Raw genomic sequence first — 17,891 nt, forward strand, 5'->3', positions numbered from 1 at the left:
TGCACTGTACGGGTGCCAGCCTTCCCACGTCGCGCTGCGTTCACCAGGCAGGAGTTCAGCTCTTCCTCAGGCAAATTAGGAGCACCTGACGGAACCCCGCTTTCTTGTGTTCCTTGCTAGACCGTCTTCACGCTGGGTCTTCTCCCTCCTGCCCTGCGCTTCCCCACTCTCAATCCCGCTCGGGTGCTCTGAAGTCCCTCCTGTCTTACTGGAGTTCCCAGACCTGCTTGACCATCACGGAGATTAGAATGAGGCTTTTGGCAACTGACTATATAAGCCAGAAGCCTCCAGTTTTTCCAGCCGAGACTTGGAGTTACACGACTGATCCAGGGGCCGGTCCCCTTCTTGCGGCCTGCGATCCCTCTGTCTTCTGACAGATTCTGGGCGTACGGGTGCCATCCCGCACTCGCCGTACCCCCTGGGATCCCTTTACTAGAACAGAGCCTACTCCTCTGCTCCCCTCCTGGGCCTCTAGCACTAGGCCCCAACTTGTGGAGCAGAGCTCCTAAGAGACTTTGCTCCCAGACTGACTTCTCTCACTGAACTCTCCTTCTGTCCTCCCCGCCACCCTAAGATGGTTTCCCTTTATATACCTCCTTCAAGGGTGCTCCCCTAAACTGCTTCCTCCACCCACACCCACTACTGGTTCCCCCTACCTCTGGGTTTCCCCCACTCCAGTCAGGGTCAGGGCTCAGCTCTACGCACACATGTTGCCCCTCCAGCCGGCCTGGAGCAGTGTAGTGTTGGATGCGGGTGTTGGGGTTCCGGGCAGCACTCCCTCCTTACCTGAGAGAAGGAGACACCGCACCTCTGGATGAGGTGCAGTACCTCTGTGGCGACTGAACCCTCAGGGGCGCCACAATTACACTTGGGGTTATTTAGTTTGGAAAAACGAAGGCTTAGGGGTGATCTTATTACTATGTCCAAGTATATGAGGGGACAGTACAAAGACCTTTCTACTGATCTTTTTACTCTGAGGCCAGAGACGGGAACAAGGGGGCATCTTCTACGTCTGGAGGAAAGAAGGTTTAATCATAATCACAGACGCGGATTCTTTACTGTAAGAGCAGTGAGACTATGGAACTCTCTGCCGCATGATGTTGTAATGAGTAATTCACTACTAAAATTTAAGAAGGGCATGGATGCCTTTCTTGAAAAGTATAATATTACAGGTTATATATACTAGATTCCTTGATAGGGCGTTGATCCAGGGAACTAGTCTGATTGTCATATGGAGTCAGGAAGGAATTTTTTTCCCCAATGTGGAGCTTAGTGTTTGCCACATGTTTTTTTTTTTGCCTTCCTCTGGATCAACATGTTAGGCTATGGGTTGAACTAGATGGACTTAGTCTTCATTCAACCTTAAAAACTATGTTACTATATTACTATGTTACTATGTAATATATACAACCCCTGGCAAAAATTATGGAATCACCGGGCTCGGAAGATGTTCATTCAGTTGTTTAATGTTGTTGAAAAAAAGGAGATCACAGAAAAACTAAAGTCATTTCAAATGGCAATTTTAGGGCTTTAAGAAACACTAAAATAAATCAAGATTAAAAATGTGGTACTCAGTAAGAGTAATTTTTTTCTGACCAAGCAGAGGGAAAAAATGATGGAATCATTCATTTCTGAGGAAAAAATTATGGAATCACCCTGTAAATTTTCATTTCCAAAACTAACACCTGCATCAAATTAGATCTGCTCATTAGTCTGCATCTAAAAAGGAGTGATCACATCTTGGAGAGCTGTTGCACCAAATGGACTGACATGAATCATGGCTCCAACACGAGAGATGTCAATTGAAACAAAGGAGAGGATTATCAAACTCTTAAAAGAAGGTAAATCATCACGCAATGTTGCAAAAGATGTTGGTAGTTCACAGTCAGCTGTGTCTAAAATCTGGACCAAATACAAACAACATGGGAAGGTTGTTAAAGGCAAACATACTGGTAGACCAAGGAAGACATCAAAGCGTCAAGACCGGAAACTTAAAGCAATATGTCTCCAAAGCAGGAAATGCACAACAAAACAAATGAGGAACGAATGGGAGGAAACTGGAGTCAATGTCTGTGACCGAACTGTAAGAAACCGCCTAAAGGAAATGGGATTTACATACAGAAAAGCTAAACATAAGCCATCATTAACACCTAAACAGAAAAAAACAAGGTTACAATGGGCTAAGGAAAAGCAATCGTGGACTTTTGATGACTGGATGAAAGTCATATTCAGTGATGAATCACAAATCTACATTGGGCAAGGTGATGATGCTGGAACTTTTGTTTCGTGCTGTTCCAATGAGATTTATAAAGATGACTGCATGAAGAGAACATGCAAATTTCCACAATCATTGATGATATGGGGCTGCATGTCAGGTAAAGGCACTGGGGAGATGGCTGTCATTACATCTTCAATAAATGCCCAAGTTTACATTGATATTTTGGACAGTTTTCTTATCCCTTCAATTGATAGGATGTTTGGGATGATGACATCATTTTTCAAGATGATAATGCATCCTGCCATAGAGCAAAAACTGTGAAAACATTCCTTCAAAGAAGACACATAAGATCAATGTCATGGTCTGCAAATAGTCCAGATCTCAATCCAATTGAAAATCTTTGGTGGAAGTTGAAGAAAATGGTCCATGACAAGGCTCCAACCTGCAAAACTGATCTGGCAACAGCAATCAGAGAAAGTTGGAGCCAGACTGATGAAGAGTACTATTTATCACTCATTAAGTCCATGCCTCAGAGACTGCAGGCTAAACTAAAGCCAGAGGTGGTGCAATAAAATGCTAGTGATGTATTGGAGTGTTCTTTTGTGTGTTTGTTTTTCATGATTCCTTAATTTTTTCCTCAGAATTGAGTTATTCCATAATTTTTTCCCTCTGCTTAGTCTGAAAAAAATTACCCGTACTGAGTACCACATTTTTAATCTTGATTTCTTTTAGTGTTTCTTAAAGCCCTAAAGTTGCCATTTGAAATGACTTTAGTTTTGTGCCATGTCTGTGATCTCCTTTTTTTCAACAACATTAAACAACTGAATGAACATTCTCCGAGCCCGGTGATTCCATAATTTTTGCCAGTGGTTGTAGTAAGATACACTGCTCAAAAAAATAAAGGGAACACTCAAATAACACATCCTAGATCTGAATGAATGAAATATTCTCATTGAACACTTTGTTCTGTACAAAGTTGAATGTGCTGACAACAAAATCACACAAAAATCATCAATGGAAATAAAATTTATTAACCAATGGAGGCCTGGATTTGGAGTCCCCTCCAAAATTAAAGTGGAAAAACACACTACAGGCTGATCCAACTTTGATGTAATGTCCTTAAAACAAGTCAAAATGAGTCTCAGTATTGTGTGTGGCCTCCACGTGCCTGTATGACCTCCCTACAACGCCTGGGCATGCTCCTGATGAGGTTGCGGATGGTCTCCTGTGGGATCTCCTCCCAGAGCTGGACTAAAGCATCCGCCAACTCCTGGACAGTCTGTGGTGCAGCGTGACGTTGGTGGATGGAGCGAGACATGATGTCCCAGATGTGCTCAATCAGATTCAAGTCTGGGGAACGGGCGGGCCAATCCATAGCTTCAATGCCTTCATCTTGCAGGAACTGCTGACACACTCCAGCCACATGAGGTCTGGCATTGTCCTGCATTAGGAGGAACCCAGGGCCAACCGCACCAGCATATGGTCTCACAAGGGGTCTGAGGATCTCATCTCGGTACCTAATGGCAGTCAGGCTACCACTGGCGAGCACATGGAGGGCTGTGCGGCCCTCCAAAGAAATGCCACCCCACACCATTACTGACCCACTGCCAAACTGGTCATGCTGAAGGATTTTGCAGGCAGCAGATCACTCTCCACGGCGTCTCTAGGCTCTGTCACGTCTGTCACATGTGCTCAGTGTGAACCTGCTTTCATCTGTGAAGAGCACAGGGCGCCAGTGGTGACTTTGCCAATCCTGATGTTCTGTGGCAAATGCCAAGCATCCTGCACTGTGTTGGGCTGTGAGCACAACTCCCATCTGTGGACATCGGGCCCTCATACCACCCTTATGGAGTCGGTTTCTAACCTTTTGTGCAGACACATGCACATTTGTGGCCTGCTGGAGGTCATTTTGCAGGGCTCTGGCAGTGCTCCTCCTGTTCCTCCTTGGACAAAGGCGAGGTAGCGGTCCTGTTGCTGGGTTGTTGCCCTCCTACGGCCCCCTCCACGTCTCCTGGTGTACTGGCCTGTCTCCTGGTAGCACCTCCAGCCTCTGGACACTACGCTGACACACACAGCAAACCTTCTTGCCACAGCTCTCATTTATGTGCCATCCTGGATGAGCTGCACTACCTGAGCAACTTCTGTGGGTTGTAGAGTCCGTCTCACATGCTACCATGAGTGTGAAAGCACAACCAACATTCAAAAGTGAACAAAACATCAGCCAGAAAGCATTGGCACTGAGATGTGGTCTGTGGTCCCCACCTGCAGAATCACTCCTTTATTGAGGGTGTCTTGATAATTGCCAATAATTTTCATCTATTGTCTATTCCATTTGCACAACAGCATGTGAAATTGATTGTCAATCAGTGTTGCTTCCTAAGTGGACAGGTTGATTTCATAGAAGTTTGATTTACTTGGAGTTATATTCTGTTGTTTAAGTGTTCCCTTTATTTTTTTGAGCAGTGTACATGCAATAGTATAAGAAAGTATGCAAAGTCTAAGCTCAATGTTACAGACCAATGTACAAAAGTATCATAAGATATATATGAGAAAGGAGTTCAGTGAGTTAAGATAAGGTATCATGGAGTAAGCATAAGTCTAATAGATAAAGGATGTAAACAAGCACAGTGGCATAAGTAAGTCTCACCAGGCATAGGAAGAACCGCACCCGACGCGCGTTTCGTACATTGCTTCGTCAAGGTTTTTTTTATATATATATAATATTCAAATAATCAAAGGAACATATTTATTTGTGAAAAATTGTTGGATTTTTTTATTATCTCAAATGTCTTCATATTTTATTATGGCTACATACATTTATAAAACCAGGCAATGTGAACTGAGGTCTAAGATGGTAGACATGCAAGAAATAGGAGCATGTTCACACTAGCAAAAAAGAAACAAAACCTACAAAAGACAAAAGACAAAAATATATCTCATACCCTACCATCATTATATATAAATGTAAAGCAAAGTTGCATAATAAATATAGGGTACTTAGTGAACTATTTTTGATCAAAAAAAGTATACAAGCCGTCCCACCAGCGGCAAGGTGACCCTAAATTGGGACGGTACCTATACTGCCTATATTAAAAACCTTACTGTATATCAAAGTTGAAGTAATGCATATAAAAGGGTAGACAAATAGGACCGGGTCCCAACTCCAGACCACCCAGGCCCGTGGTAAGCTACATATATACTAGTCAGCTCAACAAAGGGGATGCCACACCCTTAAATTGCACAGAATGCAAACAAGACAAAAAACCAGGCAATGTGAACTGAGGTCTAAGATGGTAGACATGCAAGAAATAGGAGCATGTTCACACTAGCAAAAAAGAAACAAAACCTACAAAAGACAAAAATATATCTCATACCCTACCATCATTATATATAAATGTAAAGCAAAGTTGCATAATAAATATAGGGTACTTAGTGAACTATTTTTGATCAAAAAAAGTATACAAGCCGTCCCACCAGCGGCAAGGTGACCCTAAATTGGGACGGTACCTATACTGCCTATATTAAAAACCTTACTGTATATCAAAGTTGAAGTAATGCATATAAAAGGGTAGACAAATAGGACCGGGTCCCAACTCCAGACCACCCAGGCCCGTGGTAAGCTACATACAGTACAGACCAAAAGTTTGGACACACCTTCCCATTTAAAGATTTTTCTGTATTTTCATGACTATGAAAATTGTAAATTCACACTGAATGCATCAAAACTATGAATTAACACATGTGGAATTATATACTTAACAAAAAAGTGTGAAACAACTGAAAATATGTCTTATATTCTAGGTTATTCAAAGTAGCCACCATTTGCTTTGATGACTGCTTTGCACACTCTTGGCATTTTCTTGATGAGCTTCAAGAGGTAGTCACCGGAAATGGTTTTCACTTCACAGGTGTGCCCTGTCAGGTTCAATAAGTGGGATTTCTTGCCTTATAAATGGGGTTGGGACCATCAGTTGTGTTGTGCAGAAGTCAGGTGGATACACAGCTGATAGTCCTACTGAATAGACTGTTAGAATTTGTATTATGGCAAGAAAAAAGCAGCTAAGTAAAGAAAAACGAGTGGCCATCATTACTTTAAGAAATGAAGGTCAGTCAGTGCAAAAAATTGGGAAAACTTTGAAAGTGTCCCCAAGTGCAGTTGCAAAAACCATCAAGCGCTGCAAAGAAACTGGCTCATATGAGGACCGCCCCAGGAAAGGAAGACCAAGAGTCACCTCTGCTTCTGAGGATAAGTTTATCCGAGTCACCAGCCTCAGAAATCGCAGGTTAACAGCAGCTCAGATAAGAGACCAGGTCAATGCCACACAGAGTTCTAGCAGCAGACACATCTCTTCAACAACTGTTAAGAGGAGACTTTGTGCAGCAAGTCTTCATGGTAAAATAGCTGCTAGGAAACCACTGCTAAGGACAGGCAACAAGCAGAAGAGACTTGTTTGGGCTAAAGAACACAAGGAATGGACATTAGACCAGTGGAAATCTGTGCTTTGGTCTGATGAGTCCAAATTTGAGATCTTTGGTTCCAACCACCGGGTCTTTGTGCAATGCAGAAAAGGTGAACGGATGGACTCTACATGCCTGGTTCCCACCGTGAAGCATGGAGGAGGAGGTGTGATGGTGTGGGGGTGCTTTGCTGGTGACACTGTTGGGGATTTATTCAAAATTGAAGGCATACTGAACCAGCATGGCTACCACAGCATCTTGCAGCGGCATGCTATTCCATCCAGTTTGCGTTTAGTTCGACCATCATTTATTTTTCAACAGGACAATGACCCCAAACACACCTCCAGGCTGTGTAAGGGCTATTTGACCAAGAGGGAGAGTGATGGGGTGCTACGCCAGATGACCTGGCCTCCACAGTCACCAGACCTGAACCCAATCGAGATGGCTTGGGGTGAGCTGGACTGCAGAGTGAAGGCAAAAGGGCCAACAAGTGCTAAGCATCTCTGGGAACTCCTTCAAGATTGTTGGAAAACCATTTCCGGTGACTACCTCTTGAAGCTCATCAAGAGAATGCCAAGAGTGTGCAAAGCAGTCATCAAAGCAAAAGGTGGCTACTTTGAAGAACCTAGAATATAAGACATATTTTCAGTTGTTTCACACTTTTTTGTTAAGTATATAATTCCACATGTGTTAATTCATAGTTTTGATGCCTTCAGTGTGTATGTACAATTTTCATAGTCTTGAAAATACAGAAAAATCTTTAAATGAGAAGGTGTGTCCAAACTTTTGGTCTGTACTGTATATACCAGTCAGCTCAACAAAGGGGATGCCACACCCTTAAATTGCACAGAATGCAAACAAGACAAAAAACCAGGCAATGTGAACTGAGGTCTAAGATGGTAGACATGCAAGAAATAGGAGCATGTTCACACTAGCAAAAAAGAAACAAAACCTACAAAAGACAAAAGACAAAAATATATCTCATACCCTACCATCATTATATATAAATGTAAAGCAAAGTTGCATAATAAATATAGGGTACTTAGTGAACTATTTTTGATCAAAAAAAGTATACAAGCCGTCCCACCAGCGGCAAGGTGACCCTAAATTGGGACGGTACCTATACTGCCTATATTAAAAACCTTACTGTATATCAAAGTTGAAGTAATGCATATAAAAGGGTAGACAAATAGGACCAGGTCCCAACTCCAGACCACCCAGGCCCGTGGTATGCTACATATATACCAGTCAGCTCAACAAAGGGGATGCCAATAATTTTCATCTATTGTCTTTTCCATTTGCACAACAGCATGTGAAATTGATTGTCAATCAGTGTTGCTTCCTAAGTGGACAGGTTGATTTCATAGAAGTTTAATTTACTTGGAGTTATATTCTGTTGTTTAAGTGTTCCCTTTATTTTTTTGAGCAGTGTACATGCAATAGTATAAGAAAGTATGCAAAGTCTAAGCTCAATGTTACAGACCAATGTACAAAAGTATCATAAGATATATATGAGAAAGGAGTTCAGTGAGTTAAGATAAGGTATCATGGAGTAAGCATAAGTCTAATAGATAAAGGATGTAAACAAGCACAGTGGCATAAGTAAGTCTCACCAGGCATAGGAAGAACCGCACCCGACGCGCGTTTCGTACATTGCTTCGTCAAGGTTTTTTTTATATATATATAATATTCAAATAATCAAAGGAACATATTTATTTGTGAAAAATTGTTGGATTTTGTTATTATCTCAAATGTCTTCATATTTTATTATGGCTACATACATTTATAGAATATTCCAGAATAAATGTCCTCTCTTAGATATTGTAAATCATAAGTTCTTTTTGTTCCACTGAATGGAAATCTGAATAATGAATAAACATAATCTATAACCATAATTAGGCTTGACTTGTTTGTACCCCCCACCTTTCCCCGCACATTGCGAATCCACCCAAGTTTTAATAAAGAAGTCTCAAGTTATTGACTGAAGATGACCATATGCCTAGGCCAATCAGAAACAAATACAGAACCCAATTATCTCTGTTTTTTAGGTTCTTGTAGTGAAAAAGCATGCGATATAATAATAAGTGGGAGTGGTTTAATTTGCGTAAAGAGGTTATCCTTAACTTTTTTTCCCTATATGACTAAACAGTTATAAACTACCTTCCTGTGCTGCCCTGTGACAATCTCTCCCGGCTCAGAGCGGTCACGGATCGCACTGGCTGTCGATTATTCTGGCGTTGACAGAGCAGTTCCTTCTGTTCCACTCTGCTCTGTCGACTAACAATGTCATATTGAATAACAGCCGACTCCCCAGTGTGTTAGGCTGAGCTGGCTGTCAATCAACGTGATGCCCCGTCGACAGAGCAGAGTGGAAGAGAAGGAACTGCTCTGTCAATGTGATGTCACTGGAAGCGAGAGAATCGTCCGTGACTGCTCTGAACCAAGAGAGGTCATCGCTAGGCAGCACAGGCAGATAATTACCTGCCGATAAGTGCTTAGTAACATAGAAGGGAAAAAGAAGTCCTGAATAGCCCTTTTAAGGAGTCTTATATCGTCACTGCCCCATCCACAGAGCAGAATGGAAGAGAAGAAACTGCTCTGTCAACGTGATGTCATAGGAAGTGAGAGAATCGTCCGTGATTGCTCTGAGGAGAGAGAGATCATCGTTAGGCAACACAGGCTAATAATTACCTGCTGATAAGTCCTTAGTACCATAGGAGGGAAAAGAAGTCCTGGATAACCCTTTTAAGGAGTTTTATATAGTCATCACTGTTATTTCAAGAATCCTTCCATGAATCAATTGTACAAGCAAGTTTGCTTTATATCATGTGCTTCTTTCTGAACTTATGAGCCACATCTTCTCCTACCTCATTCACTCCAAAATACTAAAATAAGTCTTGCTCAAAAAATGACAGCCTGCCAGCTCACTGGGGGACCAGATTACAGTTACTTATTAAAGTCTATAAAAAGTGGAGGAGCAGAGGGATAGACAAAGATACACGTGGATGGTGTTACTGGTTTTTAGAGAATGTTTTGTCTCATCTTAGAGTTGGATTCACAGCTGCACCTCTCAGTACTGCTGTATAATGTTCTTCATGATGCTGCTGCTTTTGAACATCTGCTACATAAAGACAGAAGAGCAGGAATCCCTCTCTGTGCTGTGAATGGGGGACATCATAGCGGCTATTCTCCACCCTTTGTCCAAAGAACAACTGAAAATTTTAGAGATAAGGGAAAACTGGTGAAAAAAAATGCAGAACAAACATTATAAATTAACAAGCAATAATATTATTCCTCATATACAATTGTTTACTCTGTATAGTTACTTTCGATGACAGATTGGCTTTAGCTTGTTTGCTTAATCAGGCATATTGGATTGTATGTATTACTTGACCTGTTTCTTCCATAGCTTTATTATATTTCTATTGACTGGTGCCAGTTATTAATGCCAGCTTTTCTTTACCAGGTGGCACTGCATTTCATCCATGGAGCATCTCCCGTTGGCTACAAATTGACAAGACTACGATACAATTTCCATTTTAAGGTATGAGAATATTGCATTAAAATTAACAATACATAGCAGGTACCAATCATTCACCTGAAACTTCTCGTCCTTGTAGGAGGTTTTACAGAATCTTCTCTTCTAAAATTCCTTATTTGTATTGTTCTGGAAGACTTAAAAGATGACCGCCTCTGTTCTTCACAGTGATGAGAGTCAACAACGATTATACTGATTTATTACATCCTTATGTTTTCCGCAGTCTTTTAGTCACTGTTTATGTATATGTATTGATGATTATGCTCTAAGTTTTAAGTAAAGGAAACATTTTTTAATAAATCTCCAGGCAAAGAAAATCAATAATTAATGTTTTTTTTTCCTTCCTACAATAGACCTTATTGGTTTCAGAAATGCCCTAAGACTATAACATTGATTTGGTAAAACTCATTGCGATATCATGAAATGCATTCATTATTCAGTCATATTCCTACATTTAATATATGAATGAATGGCAGATAGAAGATGTTTAATGACGCCACAGTACAGTACCTGGACATTGCCTTCATTGTCTGTATAGGTGATAAGTTGTTGATCTCTGGGGGTCCGACTGCTGGGAAACCCTCCAATCCTGATAACTGAGCTCTGAAAAACTCCACCGCTCCATTAACTGACTATGGATCTGTCAAAAATAGTTGAGCACAGTTCTCGGTTATCTCAACCAGTCCTATAGACGATTAATTGAGCAGTGACATGTATTTGTGGCTACCACATTTCAAAGCCCTGTTCTTGGGATCAGAGGGGGGTCTCAGCTGTCAGACCCTTAACAATCAGCAAGTTCTCGCCTACCTTGTGAATATCCTGGCTCCTAAAAACTCCACTGCTCCATTAATTATCTATGGGACTGCTGAAGATAGTTCAGTGCTGTCCTCAGCTATCTCCACCAGTCCCATGGACAATGAAAAGAGCAGTGGCGCTCATTTGTGGCCACCACATTTAAGAGCAATGAATGGATGATATGTGCACATGCTTTGCCACCACTATACATATATTTCAGAGCCCTATTCAGTGGGGGTCTCATCAGTCAGACCCCCATGATCAGCAAGTTTATTACCTTTCCTATAGTAATAACCCCTTAAATTGAAGACGTTAGGAACCTAATCAAGGTTTGCCAAGAAGTTTATCTCATCACTTACTTACATTCTATACTTAGAACATCAAAAGTCAGAAATGTTGGGTGTTATAGTCATTACTGCCAGTAACTACCATTAAGTCATTTATTTAGTATGTAATCCTTGGATGTAAGCTAGTATTTACTGAAATGACATAAATGACACAAAATGACCTTAATTATCTGTAGACAATAATTGAGATAATGACAGTCTAGTGGAAGTTATGGTCTTCAGGTCAAATGGAAAAAAAATATGAAACAGTTTCCAACTCTTCTCCATTTTCCACTCAAATAATTGAGAAGATCCAGATTCTTCTTCTGTACACTCATATTGGAGAGATGGCTTCCCTATACTTGAAGAGAGCAAGGTAGTCAGTAGTCACCTAAAACATAGTGTCTAAGCAGGGACATGTAAATTGTCTCTCCTCCAGAAGGAAGAAAATGATATTGGTCAATCCAGTCATCCATCTGTAGACGGCTGTTTCGGGATTTTCACCCCTTGTCGGTACTGATCAGAGTACTCATTGGTTGGATGAGATGCCTTTAACATAGAGCTGTAGGAGTACTGGTTCTGCTCGAAGAGACCCAACTAGTGTATTGAGACTTATTTATAGGCAACGATCCATGGGGAAAAAATATGGATATTAACTCTACTGTAAAAGGATGAAAACTTTCTTGTATTAGCCAGACTGGGAAAAATGTGACCGATTGGCCTTGGTGGGGCAGTATTTTATTTTGGGTCAGAGTCATTTAGAGGGTACCCTATAGACTCATAACTTATCAGTTTGGCTTGGTGTACACTTTTCAGGAAGTGAGGACCTGAAGGGAAGACAATCTGTGTCATGCACTGCCCCCACAAGCCCTAAACTCTCAAGGTTTAGGGGGCCCTCAAAGATGTGTCATGCCCCAGTTCTACAGACCCTGCAGTAAAGTGGTGCCTTCAGAGCTCCTAAACCAACTATCAAGGGTAAATGTCCCACCTGACTTTCTCATGCACATGCACACTTGGTTTAGCTGAGCATGCATGAGTTCTAAAAGAGAAGAGGAAATTAAGCCACTGGCAGACACCTCTTATCTCCTTGAGAAAAGGATCAGTCATGTTCAATTTTTCTCTGTGATATTAGCAGACCATCAAGTACACATATGGTATTCTAATTTGTATGGTACCCTCAAAGGAGTTGTAGCAAGTCATCACCTAATAATCTTCCGCTAGGACTCCCACCAATACCAAGCATTGGGTTCTGCAGTACGTAATCTGAATCAAGCAGTTGTTGAGCATGTGCATCACTGCTCCATTCATTGCCTACGGGACTTCCAAAGATAGTGTCACATGAGCACTGTTCGTAGTCACCTGGCCACTCCAAAATAGCTACCACGAACAAGATTGGCACAAGTAGTAACTGGACTGGACAGAGCTACAAGTCCCAGGAATGATACAGGATTGATGCTGTTAAGAATCAACCACAACAAAGGTGCGGTGCTGCCTACTGGCCAAAGCAGCAACCGGCAGAGGTGTTACAGAGAGCTGAGTACAGATGAGACTTTTCAGTGCTCCATCTGAATAGAGCAGGATCAAGCATGCCCACAACTGCTCTGCTCATTGCCTATGGGACTTCCAAAGATAGTTGAGTACAGACGAGTCTTTGCAGTGCTCCATCTGAGTAGAGCAGGATCAAGCATGCCTACAACTGCTCTGCTCATTGCCTATGGGACTTCCAAAGATAGTTGAGTACAGACAAGTCTTTGCAGTGCTCCATCTGAGTAGAGCAGGGTCAAGCATGCCCACAACTGCTCCATTCATTGCCTATCGGACTTCCAAAGATAGTTAAGTACAGACGAGTCTTTGCAGTGCTCCATCTGAGTAGAGCAGGGTCAAGCATGCCCACAACTGCTCTGCTCATTGCCTATGGGACTTCCAAAGATAGTTGAGTACAGACGAGTCTTTGCAGTGCTCCATCTGAGTAGAGCAGGATCAAGCATGCCTACAACTGCTCTGCTCATTGCCTATGGGACTTCCAAAGATAGTTGAGTACAGACGAGTCTTTGCAGTGCTCCATCTGAGTAGAAAAGGGTCAAGCATCCCCACAACTGCTCCGCTCATTGCCTATGGGACTTCCAAAGACAGTTGAGTACAGACGAGTAGAGATGAGCGGTGTTCGACTAGAACTGTTCGCCAATCTCAAATTCGAGCTGTTTTGGGCGGTGTTCGAGTTGTTCGACGAACCCGAACGATTTGCAAAAAATTCGGCTGTTCGAGGTTATGTTCGATAACTGTTCGTGCACCAAAAGCGTGTCCTGCATGTCTGGCGCTATTTAGAGCACCAATCATGCAGGGATTGTCTGCCACTCACTGTAATGCCACAGCCATGGTGGTTGTCTCTTTAAAAAAGCCGGCCGGCAATTCAGCAGCGGTACCCGACAATTTATAACAGACAGAATAGAGCTTCACACATAGATTAGATAGATAGAAACATGTCAGCCACATATATACGAAGTACAGTGACAGTGTTGCTTACTGTACTTGTCATTTAGCGTAAAGGATTTATAAAAAAAAATAATAGTGTTTTCATGCACCGTCTCTTTAAAAAAGCCGGCCGGCAATTCAGCAGCGGTACCCGACAATTTATAACAGACAGAATAGAGCTTCACACATAGATTAGATAGATAGAAACATGTCAGCCACATATATAATAAGTACAGTGATAGTGTTGGTTACTGTACTTGTCATTTAGTATTAAAATAAAGGATTTATTATTAAAAAAATTGGCGTGGGGTTCCCCTTAATTTTAGGCTCTAGCGGAGGTTAAGCAGACGGCTGGGGCAGATGTTTGAAGCCTGGGAAGGGGGTAATACCCACGGAGCTTCCCAGGCTACTAATATCAGCCCCCAGATGAATACATAGCCTTTACTAGCTATTAAAATGGGGGACCCCCCCAAAAAAATGACGTGGGGTCCCCCCTAATTTAATAGCTAGCAAAGGCTAGGCAGACAGCTGGGGGCTGATATTAATAGCCCAGGAAGGGAGCCATGAATATTGGCCCCCTCCCAGGCTAGAAACACCAGCCGTCAGCCGCCCCAGAAATGGCGCATTCATAGGATGCGCCAATTCTGGCACTTAGCCTCGCTCTTCCACGCTGCCCTGGTGCGGTGGCAGGGGGTAATAGGGTTGGGGTTGATGTCAGCTTATAATGCCAGCTGACATCAAGCCCAGGTTAGTAATGGAGAGGCGTCTATAAGACACCCCCATTACTAACCCCATAGTCAAAGTTAAAAAAAACACAAACACCCAGAATAAAGTCCTTTAATTGAAATAAAGACACAATCCTTTATTGTTCTAAATTAAACCATACTTACCGTCACGCCCATTCCAGCTGAAGCCAACGATCTCCTGCAATAAAAGAAAAATAATAAAGCAACCTCATCCTTACCTTTCCATGGTTCCCACGACAGCTTCAGCTCTGCTACATCGAGATGACAGGCTGGACCGCAGCAGAACGCTGCCATCCAGCCTCTCATCCCGCAGACACTGAGAAGCGCAGGCTTGCTTGCGCTGCTCAGCGTCTCTCTGTGACGACATCCAGATGAGCCGAGTTCATGTCCAATGAACTCGGCTCACCTCATGCACGTCACTGACAGCGTGGGAAAATTCTCACGCTGAAGCGGTGAGTGCAGGAGAATTCTCCCACGCTGTCAGTGACGTGCATAAGGTGAGCTCATGTCCAATGAACTCAGCTCACCTCCTGCACGTCACTGACAGCGTGGGAGAATTCTCCTGCACTCAGCGCTTCAGCGTGAGAATTCTCCCACGCTGAAGCGCTGAGTGCAGGAGAATTTTCCCACGCTGTCAGTGACGTGCATAAGGTGAGCTCATGTCCAATGAACTCAGCTCACCTCCTGCACGTCACTGACAGCGTGGGAGAATTCTCCTGCACTCAGCGCTTCAGTGTGAGAATTCTCCCACGCTGAAGCGCTGAGTGCAGGAGAATTTTCCCACGCTGTCAGTGACGTGCATGAGGTGAGCCGAGTTCATTGGACATTAACTCGGCTCATCTGGATGCCCTCACAGAGAGACACTGTGGAGCGCAAGCAAGCCTGCGCTTCTCAGTGCCTGCGGGATGACAGGCTGGATGGCAGCGTTCTGCTGCGGTCCAGCCTGTCATCTCGATGTAGCAGAGCTGAAGCTGTCATGGGAACCATGGAAAGGTAAGGATGATGTTGCTTTATTATTTTTCTTTTATTTCAGGAGATCGTTGGCTTCAGCTGGAATGGGCGTGATGGTACATATGGTTTAATTTAGAACAATAAAGAATTGTGTGTTTATTTCAATTAAAGGACTTTTTTCTGGGTGTTGTGTTTTTTTTAAATACTTTACTAGAAATTCATGGTGGTCATGTCTAATATTGGCGTGACCCCATGAATTTCGGGCTTAGGGCCAGCTGATAATGCCAAGCTGGCCCTAACCCCTTTATTACCCAGTGAGCCACCGCATCAGGGCCCTGGATGAGTTGGGTACAGCGCCAGAAGATGGCGCTTCTATGAACGCGCCATTTTCCGGGGTGGCTGCGGACTGCAATTTGCAGCGGGGGTGGCCCAGAAAGCTTGGGCCTCCCTGCGCTGCGAATTCCAGCCCCCAGCTGCCTAGTTGTACCTGGCTGGACACAAAAACAGGGCGAAGCCCCACGTCAATTTTCTTTAAATTATTTCATGAAATAATTAAGAAAAAAAGGGCTTCCCTATATTGTTGTGTCCGACCAGGTACAAATAGGCAGCTGGTGGTTGGGGGCAGCCCGTTCCTGCCTGCTGTACCTGGCTGGACACAAATATAGTGCGAAGCCCCACGTCAATTTTTTTTAAATTATTTCATGAATTTCCTGAAATAATTTAAAAAAATTGAAGTGGGGCTTCGCACTATATTTGTGTCCAGCCAGGTACAGCAGGCAGGAACGGGCTGCCCCCATCCATCAGCTGCCTATTTGTACCTGGCCGGACACAACAATATAGGGAAGGCCTTTTTTTCTTAATTATTTCATGAAATAATTTAAAGAAAATTGACGTGGGGCTTCGCCCTGTTTTTTTGTCCAGCCAGGTACAACTAGGCAGCTGGGGGCTGGAATCTGCAGCGCAGGGAGGCCCAAGCTTTCTGGGCCACCCCCGCTGCAAATTGCAGTCCGCAGCCGCCCCAGAAAATGGCGCGTTCATAGAAGCGCCATCTTCTGGCGCTGTACCCAACTCATCCAGGGCCCTGGTGCGGTGGCTCACTGGGTAATAAAGGGGTTAGGGCCAGCTTGGTATTATCAGCTGGCCCCAAGCCCAAAATTCATGGGGTCACGCCAGTATTAGACATGACCGCCATGAATTTCTAGTAAAGTATTTAAAAAAAACACAACACCCAGCATAAAGTCCTTTAATTGAAATAAAGACACAATTCTTTATTGTTCTAAATTAAACCATACTTACCATCACACCCATTCCAGCTGAAGCCAACGATCTCCTGCAATAAAAGAAAAATAATAAACCAACCTCATCCTTACCTTTCCATGGTTCCCACGACAGCTTCAGCTCTGCTACATCGAGATGACTGGCTGGACCGCAGCAGAACGCTGCCATCCAGTCTGTCATCCCGCAGACACTGAGAAGCGCAGGCTTGCTTGCGCTCCACAGTGTCTCTCTGTGAGGGCATCCAGATGAGCCGAGTTAATGTCCAATGAACTCGGCTCACCTCATGCACGTCACTGACAGCGTGGGAAAATTCTCACGCTGAAGTGCTGAGTGCAGGAGAATTCTCCCACGCTGTCAGTGATGTGCATGAGGTGAGCTCATGTCCAATGAACTCAGCTCACCTCCTGCACGTCACTGACAGCGTGGGAAAATTCTCCTGCAATCAGCGCTTCAGCGTGAGAATTTTCCCACGCTGTCAGTGACGTGCATGAGGTGAGCCGAGTTCATTGGACATGAACTCGGCTCATCTGGATGTCGTCACAGAGAGACGCTGAGCAGCGCAAGCAAGCCTGCGCTTCTCAGTGTCTGCGGGATGACAGGCTGGATGGCAGCGTTCTGCTGCGGTCCAGCCTGTCATCTCGATGTAGCAGAGCTGAAGCTGTCGTGGGAACCATGGAAAGGTAAGGATGAGGTTGCTTTATTATTTTTCTTTTATTGCAGGAGATCGTTGGCTTCAGCTGGAATGGGCGTGATGGTAAGTATGGTTTAATTTAGAACAATAAAGGATTGTGTCTTTATTTCAATTAAAGGACTTTATTCTGGGTGTTTGTGTTTTTTTTAACTTTGACTATGGGGTTAGTAATGGGGGTGTCTTATAGACGCCTCTCCATTACTAACCTGGGCTTGATGTCAGCTGGCATTATAAGCTGACATCAACCCCAACCCTATTACCCCCTGCCACCGCACCAGGGCAGCGTGGAAGAGCGAGGCTAAGTGCCAGAATTGGCGCATCCTATGAATGCGCCATTTCTGGGGCGGCTGACGGCTGGTGTTTCTAGCCTGGGAGGGGGCCAATATTCATGGCTCCCTTCCTGGGCTATTAATATCAG

At 43.5% G+C, this 17,891-nt stretch overlaps 1 protein-coding gene across 4 annotated transcripts in view; it reads left to right on the forward strand.

The window, feature by feature from the left end:
- Positions 1-17,891, forward strand: part of ELFN1 (extracellular leucine rich repeat and fibronectin type III domain containing 1) — a 792,923-nt gene that overhangs the window by 546,682 nt on the left and 228,350 nt on the right. For all 4 annotated transcript variants that reach the window (XM_073648125.1, XM_073648123.1, XM_073648124.1 and 1 more), the window contains one exon: positions 10,143-10,220. The gene's annotated coding sequence lies outside the window, so the exon portion shown is untranslated. The remainder of the gene's footprint in view (positions 1-10,142; positions 10,221-17,891) is intronic.

Source organism: Phyllobates terribilis, unplaced genomic scaffold (assembly GCF_046119375.1).
Source record: "Phyllobates terribilis strain yellow unplaced genomic scaffold, ASM4611937v1 Scaffold_9__5_contigs__length_417890890, whole genome shotgun sequence".
Classification (NCBI taxonomy): Eukaryota; Metazoa; Chordata; class Amphibia; order Anura; family Dendrobatidae; genus Phyllobates; species Phyllobates terribilis.